This window comes from Phyllobates terribilis, unplaced genomic scaffold (genome assembly GCF_046119375.1).
Source record: "Phyllobates terribilis strain yellow unplaced genomic scaffold, ASM4611937v1 Scaffold_3__8_contigs__length_932513732, whole genome shotgun sequence".
NCBI classification, from domain to species: Eukaryota; Metazoa; Chordata; class Amphibia; order Anura; family Dendrobatidae; genus Phyllobates; species Phyllobates terribilis.
In genome coordinates, this window is record NW_027362763.1 from 3,993,092 (window position 1) to 4,008,459 (window position 15,368).

General features: G+C 36.8%; 10 non-coding genes across 10 annotated transcripts; all 10 read left to right on the forward strand.

Annotated features, from left to right (window-relative positions):
• Positions 1-578: 578 nt before the first annotated feature.
• Positions 579-650, forward strand: TRNAR-UCU (transfer RNA arginine (anticodon UCU)). The gene has a single exon. It is a non-coding gene; the product is annotated as a tRNA-Arg (tRNA).
• A 1,692-nt stretch (positions 651-2,342) lies between these two features.
• TRNAG-UCC (transfer RNA glycine (anticodon UCC)) lies at positions 2,343-2,414 on the forward strand. Its single transcript has one exon. It is a non-coding gene; the product is annotated as a tRNA-Gly (tRNA).
• A 1,008-nt stretch (positions 2,415-3,422) lies between these two features.
• Positions 3,423-3,494, forward strand: TRNAG-UCC (transfer RNA glycine (anticodon UCC)). Its single transcript has one exon. It is a non-coding gene; the product is annotated as a tRNA-Gly (tRNA).
• A 1,180-nt stretch (positions 3,495-4,674) lies between these two features.
• Positions 4,675-4,746, forward strand: TRNAG-CCC (transfer RNA glycine (anticodon CCC)). The gene has a single exon. It is a non-coding gene; the product is annotated as a tRNA-Gly (tRNA).
• Positions 4,747-5,185: 439 nt separating this feature from the next.
• Positions 5,186-5,257, forward strand: TRNAG-UCC (transfer RNA glycine (anticodon UCC)). Its single transcript has one exon. It is a non-coding gene; the product is annotated as a tRNA-Gly (tRNA).
• A 3,173-nt stretch (positions 5,258-8,430) lies between these two features.
• TRNAG-CCC (transfer RNA glycine (anticodon CCC)) lies at positions 8,431-8,502 on the forward strand. The gene has a single exon. It is a non-coding gene; the product is annotated as a tRNA-Gly (tRNA).
• A 1,516-nt stretch (positions 8,503-10,018) lies between these two features.
• Positions 10,019-10,090, forward strand: TRNAG-UCC (transfer RNA glycine (anticodon UCC)). Its single transcript has one exon. It is a non-coding gene; the product is annotated as a tRNA-Gly (tRNA).
• Positions 10,091-11,273: 1,183 nt separating this feature from the next.
• TRNAG-CCC (transfer RNA glycine (anticodon CCC)) lies at positions 11,274-11,345 on the forward strand. Its single transcript has one exon. It is a non-coding gene; the product is annotated as a tRNA-Gly (tRNA).
• A 1,482-nt stretch (positions 11,346-12,827) lies between these two features.
• On the forward strand, positions 12,828-12,899 carry TRNAG-CCC (transfer RNA glycine (anticodon CCC)). Its single transcript has one exon. It is a non-coding gene; the product is annotated as a tRNA-Gly (tRNA).
• Positions 12,900-14,417: 1,518 nt separating this feature from the next.
• On the forward strand, positions 14,418-14,489 carry TRNAG-UCC (transfer RNA glycine (anticodon UCC)). The gene has a single exon. It is a non-coding gene; the product is annotated as a tRNA-Gly (tRNA).
• The last annotated feature ends 879 nt before the right edge of the window (positions 14,490-15,368 follow it).

The window sequence follows — 15,368 nt, forward strand, 5'->3', positions numbered from 1 at the left end:
TTTGTAGGCAGAGGTGGAAAAGCTACATAACTGATTCCAAAAACTTCTCTGTCTTTAGAGTTAGTGTTAAAAATGCCAAAAATGGCAGAGGTCTTTAGGGGGAATTTGGTGCTGCTGTTGACTCTTTGTAATCTGTTTGAGCTAAGGCTCATAGTGTACTTTCTTTCTTGGTAAGAGTTTAGTTACCTTATTGGCAAAAAAGTGAAAATAATTGAGAGAAATGTAAGAATTGGTGGAAAAGCTACATAGCTGATTCACAAGAATTCAACTTTGAGTTTTGGACAATGCTTTGCCTTGTTTTTAAACTTTTTAGTAATTGGCTCTTTCAAGACATATTCAGTCCTCCTTTTTTAAGTAAAACTTTAGCAGATTTAACAGCCAAAATCCCAAACCAGTCAAGTGGGTTCATGCATTGGTGGTATAGTGGTGAGCATAGCTGCTTCCCAAGCAGTTTACCCAGGTTCGATTTCCAGCCAATGCATTACTTATGTAGTTTTATTTCTGGCATATCATACATTTTACAAACTATTTTGTAATGTTAGTTCAGAAAATGTAAAAAAAAAAAGCTGACCCTGTAAGCATTGGTGGTATAGTGGTGAGCATAGCTGTCTTCTGAGCAGTTGACCTGGGTTCGATTCCTGGCCAATGCAAAACATGGGTGTTTTTTTTTTTTCAGTCACGTCATAATTTTTACTAACAATTTTGTAGGGTTAGTGCAGAAAATGTGAAAAAAATGCTGGGTACCTTAATCATTTTTGGTATAGTGGTGAGCAAACCTGCCTTCCAAGCAGTTGACCTGCGATTGATTCCTGGTCAATGCAATACTTATGTGGGTTTTTTTTTCCTGGCACGTCTTACTTTTTACTAATAATTTTTTATTGTTAGTGCAGAAAATGTAAGAAAAAAACATGGCGTCTGTAAGTGTTGGTCTTATAGTGGTGAGCATAGCTGCCTTCCAAGCAGTTGACCCAGGTTCAATTCCTGGCCAACTCATGAATTGTTTTTCACATTTGGTGATGCTTTTAGTCTGTTTTAATTTTTCGTGTTAAGGCTCATGCTCTTCTTTTTTCTTAGAGTTTAGCAACCACGAAAATGAGAAAAAAATTGAAGAGAATATTTCTTAGATTTTTTTCAACTGTCTCATCTAACTGATCTTCTGCTCTTCAGTTGTTGATTAAACACTTTGTAGGGTTAGTCTCCAATATGAAAGCAATGTCAGGGTTGGCATTGGTGTTATGCTGGTGGGTGTAGTTGCTTTTAAAACAATAGGCCATAGTTTAATTCTTGAAGAACTCATTGTTTTTTTGCATTTGGTGGTGTTTGGACTCTTTTTCACTTTCTGTGCTAAGGCTTATGCTTTTATTTCTTTCTTGGTAACACTTTAGCTACCTTAGTTGGCAAAAAGCAAAGCTAATTGAGAGAATTTGTAGGCAGAGGTGGAAAAGCTACATAACTGATTCCAAAAACTCCACTGTCTTTAGAGTTAGTGTTAAAAATGCCAAAAATGGCAGAGGTCTTTAGGGGTAATTTGTTGCTGGTGCTGACTCTTTGTAATCTTTTTGAGCTAAGGCTCATAGTGTACTTTCTTTCTTTGTAAGAGTTTAGTTACCTTATTGGCAAAAAAGTGAAAATAATTAAGAGAAATGTAAGAATTGGTGGAAAAGCTACATAGCTGATTCACAAGAATTCATCTTTGAGTTTTGGACAATGCTTTGCCTTGTTTTTAAACTTTTTAGTAATTGGCTCTTTCAAGACATAGTCAGTCCTCCTTTTTTAAGTAAAACTTTAGCAGATTTTTCAGCCAAAATCCCAAACCAGTCAAGTGGGTTCATGCATTGGTGGTATTGTGGTGAGCATAGCTGCTTCCCAAGCAGTTGACCCGGGTTCGATTTCCAGCCAAAGCAATACTTATGTAGTTTTATTTCTGGCATATCATACATTTTACAAACTATTTTGTAATGTTAGTGCAGAAAATGTAAAAAAAAAAGCTGTCCTTGTAAGCTTTGGTGGTATAGTGGTGAGCATAGCTGCTTTCCAAGCAGTTGACTCGGGTTCAATTCCCAGCCAACACCCAGCATCGGTGTTTTTTTTTTTCGGTCACGCCATACTTTTTACTAACAATTTTGTAGGGTTAGTGCAGAAAATGTGAAAAAAATGCTGGGTACCTTAAGCATTTTTGGTATAGTGGTGAGCAAACCTGCCTTCCAAGCAGTTGACCTGCGATTAATTCCTGGTCAATGCAATACTTATGTGGGGTTTTTTTTCCTGGCACGTCTTACTTTTTACTAATAATTTTGTATTGTTAGTGCAGAAAATGTAAGAAAAAAACATGGCTTCTGTAAGTGTTGGTGGTATAGTGGTGAGCATAGCTGCCTTCCAAGCAGTTGACCCGGGTTCGATTCCCGGCCAACACATGAATTGTTATTCACATTTGGTGATGCTTTTAGTCTGTTTTAATTTTTCGTGTTAAGGCTCATGCTCTTCTTTCTTCTTAGAGTTTAGCAACCACGAAAATGAGAAAAAAATTGAAGAGAATATTTCTTAGATTTTTTTCATCTGTCTCATCTAACTGATCTTCTGCTCTTCAGTTGTTGATTAAATACTTTGTAGGGTTAGTCTCCAATACGAAAGCAATGTCAGGGTTGGCATTGGTGTCATGCTGGTGGGTGTAGTTGCTTTTAAAACAATAGGCCATAGTTTAATTCTTGAAGAACTCATTGTTTTTTTGCATTTGGTGGTGTTTGGAATGTTTTTCACTTTCTGTGCTAAGGCTTATGCTTTTATTTCTTTCTTGGTAACACTTTAGCTACCTTAGTGGGCAGAAAGCAAAGCTAATTGAGAGAATTTGTAGGCAGAGGTGGAAAAGCTACATAACTGATTCCAAAAACTCCTCTGTCTTTAGAGTTAGTGTTAAAAATGCCAAAAATGGCAGAGGTCTTTAGGGGGAATTTGGTGCTGCTGTTGACTCTTTGTAATCTGTTTGAGCTAAGGCTCATAGTGTACTTTCTTTCTTGGTAAGAGTTTAGTTACCTTATTGGCAAAAAAGTGAAAATAATTGAGAGAAATGTAAGAATTGGTGGAAAAGCTACATAGCTGATTCACAAGAATTCAACTTTGAGTTTTGGACAATGCTTTGCCTTGTTTTTAAACTTTTTAGTAATTGGCTCTTTCAAGACATATTCAGTCCTCCTTTTTTTAAGTAAAACTTTAGCAGATTTAACAGCCAAAATCCCAAACCAGTCAAGTGGGTTCGTGCACTGGTGGTACAGTGGTGAGCATAGCTGCTTCCCAAGCAGTTGACCCAGGTTCGATTTCCAGCCAATGCAATACTTATGTAGTTTTATTTCTGGCATATCATACATTTTACAAACTATTTTGTAATGTTAGTGCAGAAAATGTAAAAAAAAAAGCTGACCCTGTAAGCATTGGTGGTATAGTGGTGAGCATAGCTGCCTTCCAAGCAGTTGACCCGGGTTCAATTCCCGGCCAATACAAAACATCCTTTTTTTTTTTTTCAGGCACGTCATACTTTTTACTAACAATTTTGTAGGTTTAGTGCAGAAAATGTGAAAAAAATGCTGGGTACCTTAAGCATTTTTGGTATAGTGGTGAGCAAACCTGCCTTCCAAGCAGTTGACCTGCGATTGATTCTTGGTCAATGCAATACTTATGTGGGTTTTTTTTCCTGGCACGTCTTACTTTTTACTAATAATTTCGTATTGTTAGTGCAGAAAATGTAAGAAAAAAACGTGGCTTCTGTTAGTGTTGGTGGTATAGTGGTGGGAATCGCTGCCTTCCAAGTAGTTGACCCGAGTTTGATTCTCAGCCAACACATGAATTGTTTTTCACATTTGGTGATGCTTTTAGTCTGTTTTAATTTTTCGTGTTAAGGCTCATGCTCTTCTTTCTTCTTAGAGTTTAGCAACCACAAAAATGAGAAAAAAATTGAAGAGAATATTTCTTAGCTTTTTTTCAACTGTCTCATCTAACTGATCTTCTGCTCTTCAGTTGTTGATTAAACACTTTGTAGGGTTAGTCTCCAATATGAAAGCAATGTCAGGGTTAGCATTGGTGTTATGCTGGTGGGTGTAGTTGCTTTTAAAACAATAGGCCATAGTTTAATTCTTGAAGAACTCATTGTTTTTTTGCATTTGGTGGTGTTTGGACTCTTTTTCACTTTCTGTGCTAAGGCTTATGCTTTTATTTCTTTCTTGGTAACACTTTAGCTACCTTAGTTGGCAGAAAGCAAAGCTAATTGAGAGAATTTGTAGGCAGAGGTGGAAAAGCTACATAACTGATTCCAAAAACTCCTCTGTCTTTAGAGTTAGTGTTAAAAATGCCAAAAATGGCAGAGGTCTTTAGGGGTAATTTGGTGCTGGTGCTGACTCTTTGTAATCTTTTAGAGCTAAGGCTCATAGTGTACTTTCTTTCTTGGTAAGAGTTTAGTTACCTTATTGGCAAAAAAGTGAAAATAATTGAGAGAATTGTAAGAATTGGTGGAAAAGCTCCATAGCTGATTCACAAGAATTCATCTTTGAGTTCTGGACAATGCTTTGCCTTGTTTTTAAACTTTTTAGTAATTGGCTCTTTCAAGACATATTCAGTCCTCCTTTTTTTAAGTAAAACTTTAGCAGATTTAACAGCCATAATCCCAAACCAGTCAAGTTGGTTCATGCATTGGTGGTATAGTGGTGAGCATAACTGCTTCCCAAGCAGTTGACCCGGGTTCGATTCCCGGCCAATGCAATACTTATGTAGATTTATTTCTGGCATATCATACATTTTACAAACTGTTTTGTAATGTTAGTGCAGAAAATGTAAAAAAAAAAAGCTGACCCTGTAAGCATTGGTGGTATAGTGGTGAGCATAGCTGCCTTCCAAGCAGTTGACTCGGGTTCAATTTCCGGCCAATACCAAACATCGGTGTTTTTTTTTTTCGGTCACGCCATACTTTTTACTAACAATTTTGTAGGGTTAGTGCAGAAAATGTGAAAAAAATGCTGGGTACCTTAAGCATTTTTGGTATAGTGGTGAGCAAGCCTGCCCTCCAAGCAGTTGACCTGCGATTAATTCCTGGTCAATGCAATACTTATGTGTGGTTTTTTTTCCTGGCACGTCTTACTTTTTACTAATAATTTTTTATTGTTAGTGCAGAAAATGTAAGAAAAAAACATGGCTTCTGTAAGTGTTGGTGGTATAGTGGTGAGCATAGCTGCCTTCCAAGCAGTTGACCCGGGTTCGATTCCCGGCCAACACATGAATTGTTATTCACATTTGGTGATGCTTTTAGTCTGTTTTAATTTTTCGTGTTAAGGCTCATGCTCTTCTTTCTTCTTAGAGTTTAGCAACCACGAAAATGAGAAAAAAATTGAAGAGAATATTTCTTAGATTTTTTTCATCTGTCTCATCTAACTGATCTTCTGCTCTTCAGTTGTTGATTAAATACTTTGTAGGGTTAGTCTCCAATACGAAAGCAATGTCAGGGTTGGCATTGGTGTCATGCTGGTGGGTGTAGTTGCTTTTAAAACAATAGGCCATAGTTTAATTCTTGAAGAACTCATTGTTTTTTTGCATTTGGTGGTGTTTGGAATGTTTTTCACTTTCTGTGCTAAGGCTTATGCTTTTATTTCTTTCTTGATAACACTTTAGCTACCTTAGTGGGCAGAAAGCAAAGCTAATTGAGAGAATTTGTAGGCAGAGGTGGAAAAGCTACATAACTGATTCCAAAAACTTCTCTGTCTTTAGAGTTAGTGTTAAAAATGCCAAAAATGGCAGAGGTCTTTAGGGGGAATTTGGTGCTGCTGTTGACTCTTTGTAATCTGTTTGAGCTAAGGCTCATTGTGTACGTTCTTTCTTGGTAAGAGTTTAGTTACCTTATTGGCAAAAAAGTGAAAATAATTGAGAGAAATGTAAGAATTGGTGGAAAAGCTACATAGCTGATTCACAAGAATTCAACTTTGAGTTTTGGACAATGCTTTGCATTGTTTTTAAACTTTTTAGTAATTGGCTCTTTCAAGACATATTCAGTCCTCCTTTTTTAAGTAAAACTTTAGCAGATTTAACAGCCAAAATCCCAAACCAGTCAAGTGGGTTCATGCATTGGTGGTATAGTGGTGAGCATAGCTGCTTCCCAAGCAGTTTACCCAGGTTCGATTTCCAGCCAATGCATTACTTATGTAGTTTTATTTCTGGCATATCATACATTTTACAAACTATTTTGTAATGTTAGTTCAGAAAATGTAAAAAAAAAAAGCTGACCCTGTAAGCATTGGTGGTATAGTGGTGAGCATAGCTGTCTTCTGAGCAGTTGACCTGGGTTTGATTCCTGGCCAATGCAAAACATGGGTGTTTTTTTTTTTTCAGTCACGTCATAATTTTTACTAACAATTTTGTAGGGTTAGTGCAGAAAATGTGAAAAAAATGCTGGGTACCTTAATCATTTTTGGTATAGTGGTGAGCAAACCTGCCTTCCAAGCAGTTGACCTGCGATTGATTCCTGGTCAATGCAATACTTATGTGGGTTTTTTTTTCCTGGCACGTCTTACTTTTTACTAATAATTTTTTATTGTTAGTGCAGAAAATGTAAGAAAAAAACATGGCGTCTGTAAGTGTTGGTCTTATAGTGGTGAGCATAGCTGCCTTCCAAGCAGTTGACCCAGGTTCAATTCCTGGCCAACTCATGAATTGTTTTTCACATTTGGTGATGCTTTTAGTCTGTTTTAATTTTTCGTGTTAAGGCTCATGCTCTTCTTTTTTCTTAGAGTTTAGCAACCACGAAAATGAGAAAAAAATTGAAGAGAATATTTCTTAGATTTTTTTCAACTGTCTCATCTAACTGATCTTCTGCTCTTCAGTTGTTGATTAAACACTTTGTAGGGTTAGTCTCCAATATGAAAGCAATGTCAGGGTTGGCATTGGTGTTATGCTGGTGGGTGTAGTTGCTTTTAAAACAATAGGCCATAGTTTAATTCTTGAAGAACTCATTGTTTTTTTGCATTTGGTGGTGTTTGGACTCTTTTTCACTTTCTGTGCTAAGGCTTATGCTTTTATTTCTTTCTTGGTAACACTTTAGCTACCTTAGTTGGCAAAAAGCAAAGCTAATTGAGAGAATTTGTAGGCAGAGGTGGAAAAGCTACATAACTGATTCCAAAAACTCCACTGTCTTTAGAGTTAGTGTTAAAAATGCCAAAAATGGCAGAGGTCTTTAGGGGTAATTTGTTGCTGGTGCTGACTCTTTGTAATCTTTTTGAGCTAAGGCTCATAGTGTACTTTCTTTCTTTGTAAGAGTTTAGTTACCTTATTGGCAAAAAAGTGAAAATAATTAAGAGAAATGTAAGAATTGGTGGAAAAGCTACATAGCTGATTCACAAGAATTCATCTTTGAGTTTTGGACAATGCTTTGCCTTGTTTTTAAACTTTTTAGTAATTGGCTCTTTCAAGACATAGTCAGTCCTCCTTTTTTAAGTAAAACTTTAGCAGATTTTTCAGCCAAAATCCCAAACCAGTCAAGTGGGTTCATGCATTGGTGGTACTGTGGTGAGCATAGCTGCTTCCCAAGCAGTTGACCCGGGTTCGATTTCCAGCCAAAGCAATACTTATGTAGTTTTATTTCTGGCATATCATACATTTTACAAACTATTTTGTAATGTTAGTGCAGAAAATGTAAAAAAAAAAGCTGTCCTTATAAGCAACCACGAAAATGAGAAAAAAATTGAAGAGAATATTTCTTAGATTTTTTTCATCTGTCTCATCTAACTGATCTTCTGCTCTTCAGTTGTTGATTAAATACTTTGTAGGGTTAGTCTCCAATACGAAAGCAATGTCAGGGTTGGCATTGGTGTCATGCTGGTGGGTGTAGTTGCTTTTAAAACAATAGGCCATAGTTTAATTCTTGAAGAACTCATTGTTTTGGTGGTGTTTGGAATGTTTTTCACTTTCTGTGCTAATCTTATGCTTTTATTTCTTTGTTGGTAACACTTTAGCTACCTTAGTGGGCAGAAAGCAAAGCTAATTGAGAGAATTTGTAGGCAGAGGTGGAAAAGCTACATAACTGATTCCAAAAACTCCTCTGTCTTTAGATTTAGTGTTAAAAATGCCAAAAATGGCAGAGGTCTTTAGGGGGAATTTGGTGCTGCTGTTGACTCTTTGTAATCTGTTTGAGCTAAGGGTCATAGTGTAATTTCTTTCTTGGTAAGAGTTTAGTTACCTTACTGGCAAAAAAGTGAAAATAATTGAGAGAAATGTAAGAATTGGTGGAAAAGCTCCATAGCTGATTCACAAGAATTCATCTTTGAGTTTTGGACAATGCTTTGCCTTGTTTTTAAACTTTTTAGTAATTGGCTCTTTCAAGACATATTCAGTCCTCCTTTTTTTAAGTTAAACTTTAGTAGATTTAGCAGCCATAATCCCAAACCAGTCAAGTTGGTTCATGCATTGGTGGTATAGTGGTGAGCATAGCTGCTTCCCAAGCAGTTGACCCGGGTTCAATTCCCGGCCAATGCAATACTTATGTAGTTTTATTTCTGGCATATCATACATTTTACAAACTATTTTGTAATGTTAGTGCAGAAAATGTAAAAATAAAAGCTGATCCTGTAAGTATTGGTGGTATAGTGGTGAGCATAGCTTCCTTCCAAGCAGTTGACCCGGGTTCGATTCCCGGCCAATGCAAAACATGGGTGTGTTTTTTTTTCAGGCACGTCATAATTTTAACTAACAATTTTGTAGGGTTAGTGCAGAAAATGTGAAAAAAATGCTGGGTACCTTAAGCATTTTGGTATAGTGGTGAGCAAACCTGCCTTCCAAGCAGTTGACCTGTGATTGATTCCTGGTCAATGCTATACTTATGTGGGTTTTTTTTTCCTGGCACGTTTTACTTTTTACTAATAATTTTGTATTGTTAGTGCAGAAAATGTAAGAAAAAAACATGGCTTCTGTAAGTGTTGGTGGTATATTGGTGAGAATCGCTGCCTTCCAAGCAGTTGACCCTACTTCGATTCTCAGCCAACACATGAATTGTTTTTCACATTTGGTGATGCTTTTAGTCTGTTTTAATTTTTCGTGTTAAGTCTCAGGCTCTTCTTTCTTCTTAGAGTTTAGCAACCACGAAAATGAGAAAAAAATTGAAGAGAATATTTCTTAGCTTTTTTTCAACTGTCTCATCTAACTGATCTTCTGCTCTTCAGTTGTTGATTAAACACTTTGTAGGGTTAGTCTTCAATATGAAAGCAATGTCAGGGTTGGCATTGGTGTTATGCTGGTGGGTGTAGTTGCTTTTAAAACAATAGGCCATAGTTTAATTCTTGAATAACTCATTGTTTTTTTGCATTTGGTGGTGTTTGGACTCTTTTTCACTTTCTGTGCTAAGGCTTATGCTTTTATTTCTTTCTTGGTAACACTTTAGCTACCTTAGTTGGCAAAAAGCAAAGCTAATTGAGAGAATTTGTAGGCAGAGGTGGAAAAGCTACATAACTGATTCCAAAAACTCCTCTGTCTTTAGAGTTAGTGTTAAAAATGCCAAAAATGGCAGAGGTCTTTAGGGGGAATTTGGTGCTGGTACTGACTCTTTGTAGTCTTTTTGAGCAAAGGCTCATAGTGTACTTTCTTTCTTGGTAAGAGTTTAGTTACCTTATTGTCAAAAAAGTGAAACTAATTGAGAGAATTGTAAGAATTGGTGGAAAAACACCATAGCTGATTCACAAGAATTCATCTTTGAGTTTTGGACAATGCTTTGCCTTGTTTTTAAACTTTTAGTAATTGGCTCTTTCAAGACATATTCAGTCCTCCTTTTTCTAAGTAAAACTTTAGCAGATTTAACGGCCATAATCCTAAACCAGTCAAGTTGGTTCATGCATTGATGGTATAGTGGTGAGCATAGCTGCTTCCCAAGCAGTTGACCCAGGTTCGATTCCCGGCCAATGCAATACTTATGTAGTTTTATTTCTGGCATATCATACATTTTACAAACTATTTTGTAATGTTAGTGCAGAAAATGTAAAAAAAAAAGCTGATCCTGTAAGCATTGGTGGTATAGTGGTGAGCATAGCTGCCTTCCAAGCAGTTGACCTGGGTTCGATTCCCGGCCAATGCAAAACATGAGTGTGTTTTTTTTTCAGGCACGTCATAATTTTTACTAACAATTTTGTAGGGTTAGTGCAGAAAATGTGAAAAAAATGCTGGGTACCTTAAGCATTTTTGGTATAGTGGTGAGCAAGCCCGCCTTCCAAGCAGTTGATCTGCGATTGATTCCTGGTCAATGCAATACTTCTGTGGGTTTTTTTTTTCCTGGCACGTCTTACTTTTTACTAATAATTTTGTATTGTTAGTGCAGAAAATGTAAGAAGAAAACATGGCTTCTGTAAGTGTTGGTGGTATAGTGGTGAGAATAGCTGCCTTCCAAGCTGTTGACCCGGGTTTGATTCCCGGCCAATGCATGAATTGTTTTTCACATTTGGTGATGCTTTTAGTCTGTTTTAATTTTTCGTGTTAAGTCTCAGGCTCTTCTTTCTTCTTAGAGTTTAGCAACCACGAAAATGAGAAAAAAATTGAAGAGAATATTTCTTAGATTTTTTTCAACTGTCTCATCTAACTGATCTTCTGCTCTTCAGTTGTTGATTAAATACTTTGTAGGGTTAGTCTCCAATACGAAAGCAATGTCAGGGTTGGCATTGGTGTTATGCTGGTGGGTGTAGTTGCTTTTAAAACAATAGGCCATAGTTTAATTCTTGAAGAACTCATTGTTTTTTTGCATTTGGTGGTGTTTGGACTCTTTTTCACTTTCTGTGCTAAGGCTTATGCTTTTATTTCTTTCTTGGTAACACTTTAGCTACCTTAGTTGGCAAAAAGCAAAGCTAATTGAGAGAATTTGTAGGCAGAGGTGGAAAAGCTACATAACTGATTCCAAAAACTCCTCTGTCTTTAGAGTTAGTGTTAAAAATGCCAAAAATGGCAGAGGTCTTTAGGGGGAATTTGGTGCTGGTGCTGACTCTTTGTAGTCTTTTTGAGCAAAGGCTCATAGTGTACTTTCTTTCTTGGTAAGAGTTTAGTTACCTTATTGTCAAAAAAGTGAAACTAATTGAGAGAATTGTAAGAATTGGTGGAAAAACACCATAGCTGATTCACAAGAATTCATCTTTGAGTTTTGGACAATGCTTTGCCTTGTTTTTAAACTTTTTAGTAATTGGCTCTTTCAAGACATATTCAGTCCTCCTTTTTCTAAGTAAAACTTTAGCAGATTTAACGGCCATAATCCTAAACCAGTCAAGTTGGTTCATGCATTGATGGTATAGTGGTGAGCATAGCTGCTTCCCAAGCAGTTGACCCGGGTTCGATTCCCGGCCAATGCAATACTTATGTAGATTTATTTATGGCATATCATACATTTTACAAACTATTTTGTAATGTTAGTGCAGAAAATGTAAAAAAAAAAGCTGATCCTGTAAGCATTGGTGGTATAGTGGTGAGCATAGCTGCCTTCCAAGCAGTTGACCTGGGTTCGATTCCCGGCCAATCCAAAACATGGGTGTGTTTTTTTTTCAGGCACGTCATAATTTTTACTAACAATTTTGTAGGGTTAGTGCAGAAAATGTGAAAAAAATGCTGGGTACCTTAAGCATTTTTGGTATAGTGGTGAGCAAGCCCGCCTTCCAAGCAGTTGACCTGCGATTGATTCCTGGTCAATGCAATACTTCTGTGGGTTTTTTTTTTCCTGGCACGTCTTACTTTTTACTAATAATTTTGTATTGTTAGTGCAGAAAATGTAAGAAGAAAACATGGCTTCTGTAAGTGTTGGTGGTATAGTGGTGAGAATAGCTGCCTTCCAAGCTGTTGACCCGGGTTTGATTCCCGGCCAATGCATGAATTGTTTTTCACATTTGGTGATGCTTTTAGTCTGTTTTAATTTTTCGTGTTAAGTCTCAGGCTCTTCTTTCTTCTTAGAGTTTAGCAACCACGAAAATGAGAAAAAAATTGAAGAGAATATTTCTTAGATTTTTTTCAACTGTCTCATCTAACTGATCTTCTGCTCTTCAGTTGTTGATTAAATACTTTGTAGGGTTAGTCTCCAATACGAAAGCAATGTCAGGGTTGGCATTGGTGTTATGCTGGTGGGTGTAGTTGCTTTTAAAACAATAGGCCATAGTTTAATTCTTGAAGAACTCATTGTTTTTTTGCATTTGGTGGTGTTTGGACTCTTTTTCACTTTCTGTGCTAAGACTTATGCTTTTATTTCTTTCTTGGTAACACTTTAGCTACCTTAGTTGGCAAAAAGCAAAGCTAATTGAGAGAATTTGTAGGCAGAGTGCATTTGGTGGTGTTTGGACTCTTTTTCACTTTCTATGCTAAGGCTTATGCTTTTATTTCTTTCTTGGTAACACTTTAGCTACCTTAGTTGGCAAAAAGCAAAGCTAATTGAGAGAATTTGTAGGCAGAGGTGGAAAAGCTACATAACTGATTCCAAAAACTCCTCTGTCTTTAGAGTTAGTGTTAAAAATGCCAAAAATGGCAGAGGTCTTTAGGGGGAATTTGGTGCTGGTGCTGACTCTTTGTAGTCTTTTTGAGCAAAGGCTCATAGTGTACTTTCTTTCTTGGTAAGAGTTTAGTTACCTTATTGTCAAAAAAGTGAAACTAATTGAGAGAATTGTAAGAATTGGTGGAAAAACACCATAGCTGATTCACAAGAATTCATCTTTGAGTTTTGGACAATGCTTTGCCTTGTTTTTAAACTTTTTAGTAATTGGCTCTTTCAAGACATATTCAGTCCTCCTTTTTCTAAGTAAAACTTTAGCAGATTTAACGGCCATAATCCTAAACCAGTCAAGTTGGTTCATGCATTGATGGTATAGTGGTGAGCATAGCTGCTTCCCAAGCAGTTGACCCGGGTTCGATTCCCGGCCAATGCAATACTTATGTAGATTTATTTATGGCATATCATACATTTTACAAACTATTTTGTAATGTTAGTGCAGAAAATGTAAAAAAAAAGGCTGATCCTGTAAGCATTGGCGGTATAGTGGTGAGCATAGCTGCCTTCCAAGCAGTTGACCCGGGTTCAATTCCTGGCCAATGCAAAACATGGGTGTGTTTTTTTTTCAGGCACGTCATAATTTTTACTAACAATTTTGTAGGGTTAGTGCAGAAAATGTGAAAAAAATGCTGGGTACCTTAAGCATTTTTGGTATAGTGGTGAGCAAACCTGCCTTCCAAGCAGTTGATCTGCGATTGATTCCTGGTCAATGCAATACTTATGTGGGGTTTTTTCTCCTGGCACGTCTTACTTTTTACTAATAATTTTGTATTGTTAGTGCAGAAAATGTAAGAAAAAAACATGGCTTCTGTAAGTGTTGGTAGTATAGTGGTGAGCATAGCTGCCTTCCAAGCTGTTGACCCGGGTTTGATTCCCGGCCAACGCATGAATTGTTTTTCACATTTGGTGATGCTTTTTGTCTGTTTTAATTTTTCGTGTTAAGGCTCATGCTCTTCTTTCTTCTTAGAGTTTAGCAACCACGAAAATGAGAAAAAAATTGAAGAGAATATTTCTTAGATTTTTTTCAACTGTCTCATCTAACTGATCTTCTGCTCTTCAGTTGTTGATGAAATACTTTGTAGGGTTAGTCTCCAATATGAAAGCAATGTCAGGGTTGGCATTGGTGTTATGCTGGTGGGTGTAGTTGCTTTTAAAACAATAGGCCATAGTTTAATTCTTGAAGAACTCATTGTTTTTTTCCATTTGGTGGTGTTTGGACTCTTTTTCACTTTCTGTGCTAAGGCTTATGCTTTTATTTCTTTCTTGGTAACACTTTAGCTACCTTAGTGGGCAGAAAGCAAAGCTAATTGAGAGAATTTGTAGGCAGAGGTGGAAAAGCTACATAACTGATTCCAAAAACTCCTCTGTCTTTAGAGTTAGTGTTAAAAATGCCAAAAATGGCAGAGGTCTTTAGGGGGAATTTGGTGCTGCTGTTGACTCTTTGTAATCTGTTTGAGCTAAGGCTCATAGTTTACTTTCTTTCTTGGTAAGAGTTTAGTTACCTTATTGTCAAAAAAGTGAAACTAATTGAGAGAATTGTAAGAATTGGTGGAAAAACTCCATAGCTGATTCACAAGAATTCATCTTTGAGTTTTGGACAATGCTTTGCCTTGCTTTTAAACTTTTTAGTAATTGGCTCTTTCAAGACATATTCAGTCCTCCTTTTTCTAAGTAAAACTTTAGCAGATTTAACGGCCATAATCCCAAACCAGACAAATTGGTTCATGCATTGATGGTATAGTGGTGAGCATAGCTGCTTCCCAAGCAGTTGACCCAGGTTCAAATCCCGGCCAATGCAATACTTATGTAGTTTTATTTCTGGCATATCATACATTTTACAAACTATTTTGTAATGTTAGTGCAGAAAATGTAAAAAAAAAAGCTGATCCTGTAAGCATTGGTGGTATAGTGGTGAGCATAGCTGCCTTCCAAGCAGTTGACCTGGGTTCGATTCCCGGCCAATGCAAAACATGGGTGTGTTTTTTTTTCAGGCACGTCATAATTTTTACTAACAATTTTGTAGGGTTAGTGCAGAAAATGTGAAAAAAATGCTGGGTACCTTAAGCATTTTTGGTATAGTGGTGAGCAAGCCTGCCTTCCAAGCAGTTGACCTGCGATTGATTCCTGGTCAATGCAATACTTCTGTGAGTTTTTTTTTTCCTGGCACGTCTTACTTTTTACTAATAATTCTGTATTGTTAGTGCAGAAAATGTAAGAAGAAAACATGGCTTCTGTAAGTGTTGGTGGTATAGTGGTGAGATTAGCTGCCTTCCAAGCTGTTGACCCGGGTTTGATTCCCGGCCAATGCATGAATTGTTTTTCACATTTGGGGATGCTTTTAGTCTGTTTTAATTTTTCGTGTTAAGGCTCATGCTCTTCTTTCTTCTTAGAGTTTAGCAACCACGAAAATGAGAAAAAAATTGAAGAGAATATTTCTTAGATTTTTTTCAACTGTCTCATCTAACTGATCTTCTGCTCTTCAGTTGTTGATTAAATACTTTGTAGGGTTAGTCTCCAATACGAAAGCAATGTCAGGGTTGGCATTGGTGTTATGCTGGTGGGTGTAGTTGCTTTTAAAACAATAGGCCATAGTTTAATTCTTGAAGAACTCATTGTTTTTTTGCATTTGGTGGTGTTTGGAATCTTTTTCACTTTCTGTGCTAAGGCTTATGCTTTTATTTCTTTCTTGGTAACACTTTAGCTACCTTAGTGGGCAGAAAGCAAAGCTAATTGAGAGAATTTGTAGGCAGAGGTGGAAAAGCTACATAACTGATTCCAAAAACTCCTCTGTCTTTAGAGTTAGTGTTAAAAATGCCAAAAATGGCAGAGGTCTTTAGGGGGAATT